Here is a 15,817-nt window from a genome sequence, read left to right as displayed (position 1 = left end):
TTCACCATGTCAGTTTGACCTTGGCAAAGTGATTTGCCTCTTAGATTCAGGATTATTGCACATAGCTTGCACACACATGCAAGCCATGTACAATCATTTTCATTAACTATTTTTGGCATTGGTTCGTACACGTTTCCAGTAGCCTTGTACAACCTCTTGCCACTCCCGACAAAAAGTTGTCACTGCTACATTATAGGCTTGATCATTGGCATACACATGTTCTCACATGACTTGTTTTTGATCATAAGCCCCTCAGTGGCAGCTTTCACAGTGTTCTCATGGGTAGAAGTTCTCGCCGATACACCGGTAAGCCTCTTGCAGAGCACCAGGCCACCTCTAGCATGGAGCTATTCACATCACACAGTTGATGATACACCAGTCATGACTTCGGATGAGATCCATGAGTGGAAAGAGAACCTTGTTTGACCATTCATTGCCACAGGGTATGCTCCGGTTTATTACGCAGACTTGAGCCTCATTGGCCCTAAGAGATCAGATGCAGATGTATCACATGTTAGCATGGCTCAGCCTTCAACTTCTAATCATGCACATTGTTTGGTAAGCCATCAACATGAGGCACAGTTGATGGTAATCCCTCAGCACGAGGCACTCCCATCTACATTAGCACAGTCTGATTTCAATGATGTACAATTACCACATTCATGCATGGATACACCTCCATTTACTATCACACCAGATGATGCATATACATAGTAGGAGTTCAGTTATGATCATGTAGTTATTCAGCAGTCAGTATGAGGCACTCACATCTCTAGCCACATGCAAAGATGTATGCCACAGTGCATTCAGCTCCTCAGGTGGTTTCGTTCGAGTATTGATAATTGATGCTTTCACCTCTGGCATGAAGCATACCATGGGCATAGTTTCCATGAGCAATACAGATCAGCACATTAGTCTTCAAGATATTCCAGCATCGGCTCATTCATGACACATTGCACCACCCTTGGATCCACCACATCTTTCGATCAATAGATCATTCCTCAGCTCGAGGATATTTATGCATCAGTGTGGTCCTACCCCAGTGCAATGGACATCATCAGGTTCAACCATAGTGCAACTTCGGGAGACTGTGTTTCAACGTGCACTTATGGTGGCTGTTGTATATCCTCCATACTTGATGCAGATTAGTGGTTGGATCTAGGACTTCAGAGTAGTCCCTACATTAGCATTCAACACCTCATATGCCTCAGGGACATCTTACACATTCACAGCAATATTTTAGGCTTTTAGGCCTTTATAATGTCAGCTCCTTCTTGAGATCCTATGATAGATACTACATTCAATGTGGATGGATGTTTAGCCATGCACACATTAGATGACCTTCAGCTCATGATAGTTGAGCATACAAGTTTGATAGGTTTCTATACCTTGTTAGTTTTATGGGCATCTTCATCAGTAGACCAGTGTATTACACTTGCACCTTTGGCCCTATATTTTCAGCCACTAGATGACTCTGTCCACATCGACTTTGTAGTCTTCCACACCAACTATGTAGTCTTCTACGACCCTGCATCACCCTTGTTTGTCACAACCTACTAGATTTGTTCCCCATAGCTACATTAACTAGCTTCATATCCAGATGCCTCTTCTACAGAGCATCTACATAGTCCATGGTGACTTATGACATTGTTTAGCACATAGCCATACATGCAGTCATGTACACAGTCATCTTTTGATTGACCCGTCTATGATCAAGGTGGACTTTAATTTTTGCATATTTCCTTCCTCTTCCCTTACCATCTAAAAGTAGAGGTTAAGAATTTTAGAAATTCCTTATAAAAATTCTTAAAAACTTGAGTTTTTCTGAGGGCATGTTAATTGGTGTTTAAACAAAGCTTACTTAATAACAACACCACATCCATCATGTTCACCCTTGCCGTGGCTAGACACAAAGAAATTCCACATCATCTCTAGACCGGTCAAGGATTTGACCCTTGAGACAAAGTAGAATCCACGGGCTAATTTAAATTGAGAGGGAGCACCATCTGACCATACTCAATGTTGTTTTATATTTTTTGCATGGGAATTTTCCTTTTTCAGCCATTCCCAATGCAGTAGAAAAGCATGCTGCACAAATAAGGTATCATGTTCCCTATCATCTAAAATGTAGAAATGGTATGGGCGTTATACTGACCTAGACTCCTATGAGTCAACAACAAGCACATTGGCATCAGGTGTAGAAGAGTCAAGCAAATGAGTGTACATGATATGCACAAGAATTGTTATCTGCTTGTTGTACTAGTGAGCACTTTGTATCTCATCTTGTTCTTGAAAGGAATAATTTTTAGCAAAATCTATGATGACAGAGATAATAGTATCATGGGGAAAATTGGCAAGGCACATCTTGAACTGCTTATCCTGCTAGCTGGCCGTGAAATTGTGAAGCACATATTTTGGGATGGATTGAACCACGTGACCTATAAGATCCCTTGGATGAGTGCTCTTGTATGATACTAGCCATCTCTGTATATCGGATCCTTCAACATTGACATTTTCAAATCTCCTCCACTTTAGAGTAACATCGTTGTCTTCTCTCATTTCATTTGGACAGACATGAAATGTCTTCTTCTTCAGCTTCAGACTACAATGCTTGCATGTGCCATGAATGCATTCAATGCACTGCCACTCATCCGTTTGGACAAAGCACTGGCTCTCACAGAGACCTTAGGCTATAAAACTTGCTCCCCCTTGCAACACATGATGAGGATCCAGGTGGCCTAAAGACTGCACATTCATCGGGGAGACATGGGCATCGATCCCCATGGAGCAATGCTCCAAGATGACTAGATCTCAAGTCATTCATAGCTTTTTGAGCCAGGTCAAAGTCTATGTGTGTTTTGCAACAACAAACATTCATGTCTTTGAGTTTCTTGACATACCAAGGCTTATAATGCTCAAAGCTCCTCTGCCCAATTGAAATGTCAGGACTTTGATCCATAAACTTGAGATACAACTCCGTGTGTTGACTTAACATGCGGGAACAATAGAGAACAATGAGCCCTCTTTTAAATGGAACAACAGTGCAGTGAGCCCCCTTTTTGCACTACTAAAACAAGATAAAACACAATCTAATTAAAGTATATAATGAAACAAAATAAATTTCAACCAACGTGTTGGCTTAGGATAGTCACAATTTCAACTACCAGGCTAGTTTAGGATAGTCACAGTTTCGATCACCGGGCTGGTTTAGGACAAGTTTAGGGCATTCAGCCACCGCGATGGTTTAGGACACATTTAGGACAGTAACAATTTCAACCACCGGGATGGTTAAGGACAGTGTCACAATTTTAACCACCGAGCTAGTTTAGCCTGACGGTCTCAACTTCACATATTAGACAATAACAAGTATATTTCTTTTCATTTTTGAATTTCACAATTAGAAAATAACATTTCACAACAATATATTGCTTTTTATTTCTGAATTTCACAATTTCAATCACAATTTTAGTTAGTAACTGCTATTTGTCTTGAACCAGCAATGAGTTGGTTTGGAACACTCATATTAAGTCCAAGCCATCCCGGTCTAGAATTAGTGGTATATGACCCGAACAGCAGGAAGTTAAATTGAATGGATTTAAGTACAAAGAAACACAAATTTTAACCATTAGGCGACCAACAACTAATGTTTGTTCAACCATGCTGGTTCAGGACAATCACATAACTAGTGATTGAGCTGAAGTAGCCACGGTTGCATTATGTTCCAACCACCGGGTTGGTTTAGTAAAATAATAATATATCTATTCGGTTGCGAAATATATGCTGTTAATTATTGCTCAACCACGCCACCGGGCTAGACAACAACCATGCTGTCTCATGACAATTACATGATTGGCGATTGAGCTGAACTAGCGTACGGTTGCATGATGTCCCAACCACCGGGTTGGTTTAGGACAATCACATTTAATCCAAGCTTGGTTTAAGAAATGAAACAAGTGAACTATCCCAAAGCTCAATCATAAACAACCACCGGGCTGGTTTAGGCACCACTGACTTGTGTTGTATCAAGCACGTGTGTATGATGTGCTCCTCAAACACCTTGTGTCCCGTCTACTTTTTATAGATGTCCTTTGTATTTTGAGAAACTCTTGTATTTTCATGCCAAAACATCCTCACTGTAGCAATGACTTCTGCACTAGGCTGTCTCTCCTTTTCTTGTGTTCTATTAAAGCCCACAGACTTCTCGAATCGGGATGATCATGCATTTCTTCTGCTCCACGTTCAACTGCTAGAGCCATGTTGGTCCTTGTAATTGACATCTTCAACATTTTGCGCACAAGCCATTTCTCCTTTATTCAGGGGACACCAACATAGATAATGTCGCCCTCTTTTGCAGCTAGTTGATCTAAGCTGTGCACCCCTTTCACTTTCTGTAGGCCATTTCTCAGGCTAGAGAGCATCGCCTCTTGGGCATGCATCTTCCAAGGTGTTGGTAGGGTTGTTACTCTACGAACTTTAGGATGCAGGCTAAATCTTATGAAGACTCGAGACTAGTAATCACCTGAATGGCCTGGTGTTGTTGCCTTGAATGCTCCGACCAATCGTGACACCATAGCTCTTATTCTTCGCTTCGATGGCAATGATCGAATGCGTGCATTTGCAATCGCTTCCTCCTACTACTTTGCAAGGTCTCTTCTTTCTTCTCATTGTTTCTCCCTTCGCAGATGTTGCAAAAGTGTCTTCCGTTGCCGTTTTGATACCGTGCCATCGCTTTCTTTGACCCGCAATTTCTTCCTTGTGCCTTGACTAGGCTTTTCAACTTTCCTATCTCGCAGACTTTGTCTGCTTCTCTTGCAAGCCATGGCGAGCTGCATGTTTCCATTGATATCATGGCCATGATCAGTCTAGAATAGACCCAGAGAAGCTAGTTGGTGAGGCAATCAAAGAATAGAAGACAACTTACTCAGAAGAAGACAATGCCAAACCAAAGTTTTCACAAGGTCACCTTAGGGTGCGTGCGGGTTGCAGGGCGAGGTAGGTTATAGGTACTTAATCTTTCAAGATTTGATGGGTAGGAGGTGTGAAAATTTGAAATTCGCGAGAGTAGCAAAATTTTCAACCATCGGTTTTCTCCCTCCGGTGATACACGTAAGCAAAATTGGATATCCCAAACAAGTATAATGTGGCCTCAAATGCTTCAAAACACAAATAGGACAAAGGGCACGCTATTGGGTTTAATGCTGTGTATTATGAAATGGAATGAACTTTGGCATGCTTATGAGCCGTATACCAAGCAAGTGCATGGAAAAAGAAACAATTCCAAATTGTAAATAGTGTTGGATTTATTAAAAGATCTTTGCACATGCACAAATTGCACATTTTGTACTTCTTCTATTTTAGGGTGAATCTAGATACCAATACCAACAACTATCAATGTTTTAAGACCACCATGTAATAGTCCCACTAATTTGGATTCCAAATTTTCAATCCGTTTTGGTTTTCAGCAAAAAAGAAGAAGTTATGGAGCGTGCCCTCAAATGGGTGTGCATCACTTTAGGAGAACATTAGAGGCCCGTTAATCCATACCTAATGTTCTCATTTAGGTGTGTCCTTGGGTTGAGGAGAAGCTCACATAGTGTACTTTTGAATGATTACTTGGTTGCGAACAAAATAAAGTTTTGATGTTTTTGAATAAATTGTTATATCATATAGTCTTCAGGATGCATGCTTCACATGCAACATAGCACTTGTAATGATTCAACAGTCTCGTTCCAAATCCTTATTCCATATTTTTTTGATCTCATGTTCAAGTTTGGAATCTGTACTACAACTTGAAGACAAAGTTCACCAAATTTCATTGAGCAATGCATAAGTTATGGGTCATGCAAGATACTTATATAAAGAAAATTCCCCGGACCTCACCAAAAATGGCTACACCTAAGCAAAAAATGATCCCCAAGTACTTTGGTTGCTTGCTTGTATCACTAGTGACAAGTCTGAACAACATTGGTTTCATGCCGATTGGTTGGATCTCTTATTAGCACTGTCAATTGCAAAACGTATAAAGAGATTACGAAAAAACCCAAATGCATACATACCATGTTTCACAATAATTAAGAATGGGGAAGATGAAGGGTTGGGTGATGCTAATATTTATGCTAGTTGACTTCTAGAACTCTATCTCAACTCTATCTAGCTCAATCCCATCCCACTAACCCTCCTCTTGGATTAATTTAAATTTCCCTGCCTTAGTGTTGCTAGAGATCTCAATCCGATCCCAACCCACACTCCTCTTGAATCCATGTGAATTCCACAATGTTAGTGTTGCTAAATTGATCAACGAACCCATACTAGATGCTATCATAAGAGTCAATCACCTAAGCCTTCAAGATTCAAAATGTGCTCGTGTATGTTAGCTTGAATATGGCAAGAAGTCAATGAATTGGATGTTAGTGGGCCAATGAGTTAAAGTGGTTGAAAACCTGGTGTTGTAGCTACGCAGATCAAGTACACCAACTCATGGTGTCCTTGAATGTGGACAGGAAGTGGGGATTCAACAATCACAATGGTATTTTTGAATTTAGAGGTTGTATGATGGTAAGCATAAAAATCTAATATTGTCTAGTGTCTTTCAAGTGATAGAAGATCATGATCACTTATGCAAATTTGCCTTTTTATATCATGGATGAAGTTTCATTTTGGCAAGAGGTCTTTGCGAGTCATTGGGTTAGTAATTTCGCTATGAGTAAATGCAAAGAATGGGAATTGAGATGTTTGAGATGTAATGAAGTGTGGAAGAAGTTTTTATTGACCAGTCCACCTCCAAGAACTTTATCTCACTCACAAAGGCGTGATATGTTCAAGTGAGTGATAGGAAGGTTGAAAAAAACAACAACAACAACAACAAAGCGAACAACCTACAACAACAACTCCAACAACCACCTGAAGTGAGGGGTATAAAAGAAGAGAAGTTGCGATGTCAATTAGTCTTAATTAGTGGTGAACTCCTCTTGTAATTTAAACAACCTTAGAGGAGTGGTTGAAGGGAACAATAATGTGAAGTATGCGTGTTGAAGTTTTATGACTATTCCATGCATACATTGCAGTGAAAATGAAGACAACTCAATACAACATTTGTTTTGAGCCTGGCTTCCCTGGCCAGCCAGCTTTCACAACTATTCGGGACGGTACCGTGCAATGCGAAGGGTACGCTCGAATGCGGAAGGAGGCTCTTGCTTTACATTAAGAAAACATGTTGTCATGCAAATTTCATATATATGCAATTTCATTCATTCGAAAGCAACAGCCTGCAACCTTTCAAAGTACCTTGTGCCTTCGGCCTTTCAACGATTCTTCTTCTGCTTTTCCGAACAGAACGCTTTACAGGAGCTCTCAGATTAAATTTCACGACCTCCTTCCATCAGCGTTCGCAAGAAGAGCAGGACAGGTCTGCTCTCTCGCAAGCAAAGATCTAGTTTTCTTAAATTTCCAGCCGAAAAGCCAAACGCTGTGGGAGGAAACATATCTTTATGATCTGTTTGAGAAAGACGCCGTGATTTGGTGCTGCTTACGAGAACACCCTCAGTCTTGGCCCTTGCGTCTGTGTCAAGTAACACTTCCCGTAGAGACTTATAACTAATATGAATCGATCCTTTCTAGTGTTCACTGTTCGCCATGCGTTCAACCATTTGGGAGGAGGATATGATTTTGTATTGAGCTGTGTGGAATCAAGCTGGTGATTCCGAAATAGTCAAGGTCATTGTTGCAATTAAAGTCCGATAGAATTCTCATTGAGAGCCGATCACCAAAGAAATCAGAGAAACATAAGCATGAGGACTCATTTCCCAATGAACGCAAGCATTAGTTATGTCAACTTTAGCTCTAGCACCCTTATAACATTTCATCAAATATATAATTGGCCTTCATAATGAATAGATACACCACACATTCGTTCAAAAAGAGAACCACACATTCGTTCAAAAAGAGAAGTTTGGGTGTCATGTGGCCAACCAAATATGCAATAGACAAAAATCTGTATGCAAGCCATGGAGTAATTATCTTCAAACAAGAAACTATGCATGCGAGTGATTACTCTCAAATAAGAAACTATGCACGTGTGTGACTTTAAATGTAAACATATAAGTTATGTATCCATTGGTTGCACACATCATTGTAAGGCATGAATGCTCTCGTAATTGTATTTGGTAGCATGCTCTTCATTGATATTAGCATGCAATCACGTCAAAGAAGAAAGATGGAGTTAAAAGATACAACACAAGTTTGAATCCCATATCCCAGCACTTATGGGCCAAAGTGGTGTGGTTGTGCCTTCACCTTGATTAGAGGAGGAGGTTTAGTTAGAAGTACTACCTAGTTAAAGGCCCGTGAAGGAGTGGTGCTTGGGACTGTTTGGTGCAAATGTGTAAAATGATCACCAAATCATTGCTTGCTTGAAAATGCATGAGGAATTTCAAGATCCTTACACAGGTTAACAACTTGAAAATCCAAATTATCTTGTAATGTTTGAGGCTCCTGCAAACTGAGAAGGGGTTGATAATGGAGGCAAAGAAGGTATGGATAGAAATAAAAGTAGTTGATTAGTAAAAACATCTATGCATCATAGAAACATTAGTAGAAACATCAACTCACACCCACCCACATATGCAACTGGACATGGTCGCTTAACTCTCATAGAGGATCAACTCTCACAGTGTCTATGAAAACTTGACTGACATACACTCTCTATCTTAACCATGTAACCAGATAGTATTGTCTTCTACATCATTTCTTCACGACCACCCCGCACAATAGCACCACCACTACCTTCATCAGTGCCATCATCAGAGCCCTACTTATTATCTTCTTGTAAGAGATCAGTGATAGTGTCTCCCTCTTCTACCTCTCCATTCCCTCCATATCTTGCTACCTCGTCAACCTCAATGCCGTTAGCTCATTCAATGCTCCTTCTCATTCCTTGCAATTGTTTCCCCCTCTTGCTTATGTTGCCACTACTTTGCCCTCTCCTTTCTTGCTCTTCTTCTCTAATGCTTCTAGCGCTTTAGTTTTTTTCTTCCTTATCATTAATATTCCTCTCCCCCATTCTAGCACACCCCCCTTCCAACTTTGTCATTGCCTATAGTATTCCTCTGTCCTCTTTGTCTTTGTACATATCACTCTCAAACAAAAGTTTGCTCTCTGAACCCCCCATTTCTTTTTTTTCTACCTGTTGCTCATTATCAACAATGGATTTCATCAAACACTCTACCATTGGACACACATCACCTGATATTCCACCACCATGTCAAGCTATATTTTAGCATGGTCCCTACATCTTTGGCCCACGTCTTTCCATGTAACATATGCAAGCCAAGTCCACATTTAAAATACCACTACAGTTAAAATTTTATATTTTGTAGAACTTTTCCCATCTTTCATACATATGCAAGTAATTTTGAATTTAAAAGTACCCTTCATACACATGTCCATACCATAATTGTATTAGAAAAGTACTTTTTAAGCATCTTTTAGCGACCTAAATGGCTTGTAAGTCCCCTAACTTAAAAAAGACCCTTTTATTAACAAGCCTACTATGTTACAAGTTATTATAGCATGTTGCCCTGAGCTCTTTGGCTATGTGGCATTCTTGCAAAAACAAGTTTCCTACAAGTTTGTCCTTGGAAGTGTTTGGTATTTAGTTACCTACACTTGATTGACAGATGTTTTGCTAGAGGTTTTCTCTCACATTTTATCCAATGGTATGGTGCTTCCCATTAGCAAAATAGTGAAGTGTCTCATTGGTTATCTTTAACAAACCAAAGACTTCACACTCTCCTTTTCTCAGTCTCTGCTCTTTGGCATCCCATTCTCCCATGGTGGTTTGATGTAGCATAGGGAAAAGATATTGACACTCCCAAGTCAACAATAAGCTATGTGTTCACATTTGATAGAGGAGCCATTTCATGGCAAAACACAAAATAATCTCATTCCCCTTCTCCCACTTGGGCAAAGAAAATACATCCTTATTTGATTCTCTCCCTAAACGTCCTATCCATCCTACCCACACTCAAGCTAGGCAAGGAGACTCAAGTGTACTCTTGCATGCCATTCACCCCTTATTTCTTTCCCATTCTTCTTCTTTCCTCCTCCTTTCTCCCCTCCTTTCTTCCCTCTTTCTCACCGCTATTTCCTTCAAAAATTTCCCATTCTCCCCTATTCTCCTTCTTATCTCCACCTTTCTCCCTGGCTTCTTTCTACCCTCCTTTGTCCCCTTTGTCGCCATCCCCCTTCTCCCCACCTCTCCTTCCATGTTCTTCTCATTCCCCCCATCCCCCTTCCCTCTTCTCCCCATCCTCTTCACCCATCCCTCATCATCCATTCCCATCCTCCCCACCCTCCATCCCCCTTCTCCCTAGATCCCAATCCCACATTTCTCTTCTCCTCATCCCTCTTCTACTCATCTCCATTCTCCCTCTTTGTTTTAGGATCTCTTTTTCTCACTTGGACTATGTCTTTGATTTAGTTGCACTTATATTCTACATGGCATCTAGTGGGACGCATTCCAGTGAAAGAGGCCTATGGAAGGGACTAGTGGTCCTTCAAAGGAGAAGTTTTCAAATTTTGATAGTGTGCAAAAGCTTCATCACTCGCTGCCCCATGATCAAGACCAAGTCATGTGGGAGATAAAGTAACAGCATGAGCAGTCTAGGAGCATTCCCTCTCAGTCTCTTGCCCCATCATAGGCAATAAGAGCCATTGGGCATTAGGAGACATCACCTTTGCTATTTAGCTTGCATTTGTAGAATGCATTTCATCATTTGATCTTATGAAGGTATTTTTACCTAAACTTGGTATGTATTCTCAACATTTTTATCCTTTTTTCAATCAAAAGCACAAAGTAGAATTTTTATCGGAGATATATAAATTTTTTTTTCTAAAGTGTAAGTAATCTCATTGCTAATATAAATGGAGGTATTATCAAAATGAGCACTAGTGATTGTGGCATATACTATTGCATGGATGTCCTTTCATATGGTTATTCCAACATATATTTTGATTAGGTACCAATGCTCCACTACTTTTTTGATGGAATGTCTTTTTAGGTTCAAAATTTTCTTTGAGCACCTAAAAGCATTGAAAATAAATGGAAAAAATAGCCTCTTGTGTAATGGTGAGAAAAGGGTTACATGTTTTATAATCACAAAAAAAATCAATCAAAATAGTAGACGACTTTGAGCTAAGTTTTTAAAACCCTCTTGTAAGATACTTCTCCAGTTGATTTTAAATTGAATTATATATTCATGAGATCATAAGCCTAGTGGTTCACCAAATAATATGTAAGTATACTACGTGGACTCGAATGGAGAGGTTTTTAGTTCAAAAATCTAGGGTAAATTTACAAAAATGTATTTACTTATGAGGTATGTTAATCGAATTCTTTAAAAAACCATAAGCTTGTATAGATAAAAGGGTCTTTTTATCCATGCAAGATTTACACATAAGCAATTTTTAAACATCCATTCAATGCACATCATATCCATCGTTTTAATAGTGCACCTTATGGGATTTGGGGTACCTACATACATCTACATAGAAAACACTAATGGAAAAAAACAAAACCATATCTATGTATTTCTCCATGGTCGATATGATGTGATATATGTGATAAGCTCATGTTGGCCCAAAATGATAAAGCTTTGTACTCATTTTATACCAATAAATGTATACAAGAGTGTACATAAAATATAAGCAGCTAATTTACTACTATGGTTATCCTACATCGTGAATGCATTATGCGTATCTCATGCCTATGTCTCTTTGCCAAGCAAACTAGAAAAGTGTTTTTTAAAAAGAAAAAAGCTACATGTTGCATGCATTATGCCCTCAATATGACTATATATTTTTTCATGTCAAGAAAGATTGCTTACAAGATTGAGGGTCCTAACACTCATGTTCTTCCCTTTAAGATGCAGATTTAGAGATATTTTGTGCATTGAGAATGCACTTTGGATGGTATATTCCATAGGCTTAGTTTATGTGGAAGGCCTTATGGATATGATCAACTTATTGAGGAAAACATTTCAAAAGGGACCTACTATGCATCAAGATTGATTTTTGCACTATGAAGCATGTTACCCAATGCTAGTCTTTAACCATCATCATATATCCACAAAAATGTTTAGTTTTGCCCACCTTGTACCTTAAAACCTCCCAGCGCCTATGGAGTTGGTCTAGATAGGTGGGGTTGTAATTGCTTGGCTTTGAGAGGCTAGGCATGTGTGAAAGATGTAAGTGCCCAAAATAGAGAATGCATATATGGGGTGTGATGTAGAAGCATGAAGAAGACACTAGAAGGGGTTTGGGTTTAGTCCTCGCATTTGAAAGGCTACCCCCTCTTTTCTTACTTTAGGACAATTTGAGAAACCACCCTTTTAATTAGAAGGTTAAGACTATCGCTCTTTTGCAAAGAAAAATAATTTCCCCCTTCTCTAATGATTTATTACTAACTAATAAATAATAATTTAAAATATTAAACTAGTATTTAATATTACAAATTATAGTCTACATAATCATTTATCTTTTTAAATAATATAAGGCATGTAATACTTATAGAAACACACTCCATAGTCCAATACATCAGTGAACGTGTATATGAAATGGCCCATGAATAAAAACAAGGAAAGAGAGAGAAAAATGGAGATGTGTCCATTGTTGTTACTTTACAAACGTTTTTTACCACACTATTCACTATCTTTTCTTTTTGTGTGTTTTTAGTCATTGGTCTCTCTTCTTCCTTCTCAAATCTTTTTATAAACCAAGTCGCATATACTTTTTTATTGTTGTTCTCACCTTCAATCCATCTCCATCATCTCTTTTCCTAGTTTTTAGACCTTCTTCCTTCTATATTATTCTCACGGTCTTTGATATTTTTCCTCATCTCTAGGCTCCAATCCATGTTCATCTCCATCTCATCTATTGTCAGTATGAGATGCACATTCGTCTTCTAGGATCCTACTTTTACATGGAAATTCATAAAGACAAGAATGAAAAAGAAGATCGTGATTGGTGGGCCGTTGATTTGGTTGAAAAGAGAGAAAAGAACCACAAGAAACATGTTTTCATTATTTTGAGTCATGGGCTTCTTCATCTACACCTTCTTCTTTTGTTATTTGTGATCTAGGCTACTTTTTTAAAATGAGTCTTCCTTTTAATTCTTATCTTCATCTACAACCCCCCCCCATCTCCATTATTATCATCATCGTTCATGTATTCTTCTTCATCAATCTACATTTACAATCATGGTATTGGATGTTGTCTACAGTTTCTTCAAGGAAGCACAGTTGATTTATAATTGCAACGTACTTAAAACTATGATTTTTTTAAAATAATGTGTTTCGGGTCTTGGAAAGCATCAACATCCTCATCTTTTGGTTCAATTATAACCACACTCCTTTGAATCAAATGTATCATTAGCTCGATTTCTATCAATTTTAATATTCACAAATGTCTCTAGTCTTTAATTATCAAGCCAAAGGAGAAAGAGATAGAGATGGAGACACGTGACTAAGTGAGGAGAGGGTAGAAAATTGAAATTGGAAGATTTTTATTCTAATACTTGACCATTGGCTTGTCATTGGATTTAGACTCTTTGGATTCCATTTTTATTTTCTTGGAAGATAGATATCACCATGTGGCATGGCTTATGAATCATTAATATTCATCAATACTAATTCGGTAAGTCATACATAATATTAGAGAAAATCAATTTAGAATCTTAAAGTCAACTATGAATTAAGCAAAACATTTAACAATTTGAAAGGTTATAGTCATTACAACACTTGGGCCATGATGCCATTACTATTTGATGATTGAGTCTCCAACCATCTTAAATTTTAGAATTCATTCTAGAAGGACGGGACTTTAGACTAAGACCTTTAAAAATTATTTGAGATTCTTCTTGGGAAGGGCACTCTTGACATTACCTTTTCGTTAGAAGGATTTGTTTTCTAGTCAAACATCTAGAACCCAATGCACACGAGGAGGAGGGCTAGAACATTAGCAACACGCTTCTCTTGGACAGGGACCCCTGGAAGGCTTCAAAAACGCATCCATACTTGAAAAGAATACTCACTCTAAAGTTTATGTAGTGAATTCTTGAAACTCCGTTTTCCTATTTGCAACCCACCCATGGCAGCTTATACCAGTTTGCGACGCAGCCTCCTCCTATTTCTCTTCATTTCTCTCATATCTTGCTCCTGCTTGGCGCGTCCTTCACGTCCTGGTATCGATAAGCTTCTTGCCCACTTCATGCTTTCTGTCACGGTTTATCGGTTTGACGTACATCGACTCATTTCCTTTTCTTTCTGCCTCGCAAATTCTGCAGTATTCAGTAGTTTGCGCTTCCAGACGCCCATCAATGGACTTAAGGACGGCGAGTTCTCAGACCTCAAGGTAGTTGGTGCTCGATGTCCGTCGAGTTTGTTTGGCTGCTCACGAAACTTTCATTGACCCGAATTTCGTTAGGGCTCGATACGTTCAATTCTAAGTGCAGAGTGTCTGGATATGCAGGGTGCAGAAAGAATTAACAAGCGACTAGAACATCCGGCATGCGTTGGGGAGGATTGCAGAATTAAGCGAGCGCTGGCAGAGGAGCCGGTTGCGCATCCAGATTATGTTTGTGCGGATAGCTGCTGATCCACCAAAAATTGTACAGCCGATAAACAATAGATGAACGTGCACGAAAGGTTCTACAGACCCCTTTGTTCACTTGAACCAAGGGTTCTATAGACCCCTTCTGATGGCTAAAGATGTCTAAGATTTTTACAGACATAGCTGCACCTCACGCCTCTTTGTGCCTTTTTTTTTTTTTGAAATATGAAAGAGGATGTCCTATGAATTATCCTTTACGCCTAGTTGTAAGTGGGTACCACTCCTTCGAGATCACTTTAACCAAATTATTCTATTCAATTGGGATAGTTGCATTCAAATATTATCTATTACCTTTGAAACTTTTAAAGATTGACTATCAATAACTCATGACTCAAAAAACAATATCTTACCTCAACCTCTACTCTTTACCCACTACTAACCTATAGGCTTACTTCCATATGCGTTTGGGATTCCTATTGAATATTAAGATAGCATTACGTTCAACTTTACTCTTAGGTTTCCACTATCCATTGGGCTCATTTAATAATATCTCAGTTGGTAAGCGTGCCAACAAACAAGAGAGGCCTTATAATATAAAGCAACAGAGTTACTTCCTCTTGCATCTCCTTTTACGATATGCATTTTGCAACCTTTTTTGTTTTTTGAATACATAATTTAAAAAAAATCATAGAAGTACTCTTGGATGCAAGTAAGGCATGTATATATAAGTTTATTCTTTTACAAAGTCACATGTTACATCTATTGGAGGTAAAGTAGGCCTAATTGATAGTAGAAAGTGCTATAATGCCAATAAGCAAACATGTTTTATACATCAATTTCCGGCAACCTCTCAAGCTTCTATCCTTTACTAGTATTTAATTTATTTTATGTTTAGAGATTTAGGGTCTTAGTTCTTTAGGATTTTTTGTTAGTATACACTCCTAGAAATTCAAACTAAAAATATAACTACCAGACTTACAAGGGTTCTGCCCTCATAAGTGTTGTTTATTATCATGCATGCTTACTTTCCTTACATAGAGATGACCTTGAATTTTCTCTTGCAAACAAAAGAATAAGGTACTATCGCACATATAGTAAGTGAGATATCTTGGTCATAGGAAACATTGTTTGTTGTATGCCCAAAGATTAACATTAATGTGGTTTTATTAACATGTTCAATTATTATATCTTCACAATATCCTTTTTGTTATTG

The 15,817-nt window shown here is 38.7% G+C and overlaps 1 long non-coding RNA gene across 2 annotated transcripts; it reads left to right on the top strand.

Moving 5' to 3' along the window:
• Positions 1 to 14,097: 14,097 nt before the first annotated feature.
• Positions 14,098 to 14,893, top strand: LOC147901726 (uncharacterized). 2 transcript variants are annotated; one of them, XR_015540948.1, is made up of 3 exons: positions 14,098 to 14,236; positions 14,339 to 14,406; positions 14,524 to 14,893. It is a non-coding gene; the product is annotated as an uncharacterized LOC147901726 (long non-coding RNA). The 2 variants fall into 2 exon arrangements; XR_015540949.1 differs by having other exon boundaries at positions 14,339 to 14,413; positions 14,531 to 14,893.
• The last annotated feature ends 924 nt before the right edge of the window (positions 14,894 to 15,817 follow it).

Source organism: Dipteris shenzhenensis, chromosome 5, assembly GCF_047967505.1.
Source record: "Dipteris shenzhenensis isolate YYH24624 ecotype China chromosome 5, Dip_SZ_1.0, whole genome shotgun sequence".
In the NCBI taxonomy this organism is placed as follows: domain Eukaryota; kingdom Viridiplantae; phylum Streptophyta; class Polypodiopsida; order Gleicheniales; family Dipteridaceae; genus Dipteris; species Dipteris shenzhenensis.
The sequence above is the reverse complement of the archived record's forward strand: the minus strand, read 5'-3'. Positions and strand labels throughout refer to the sequence as shown.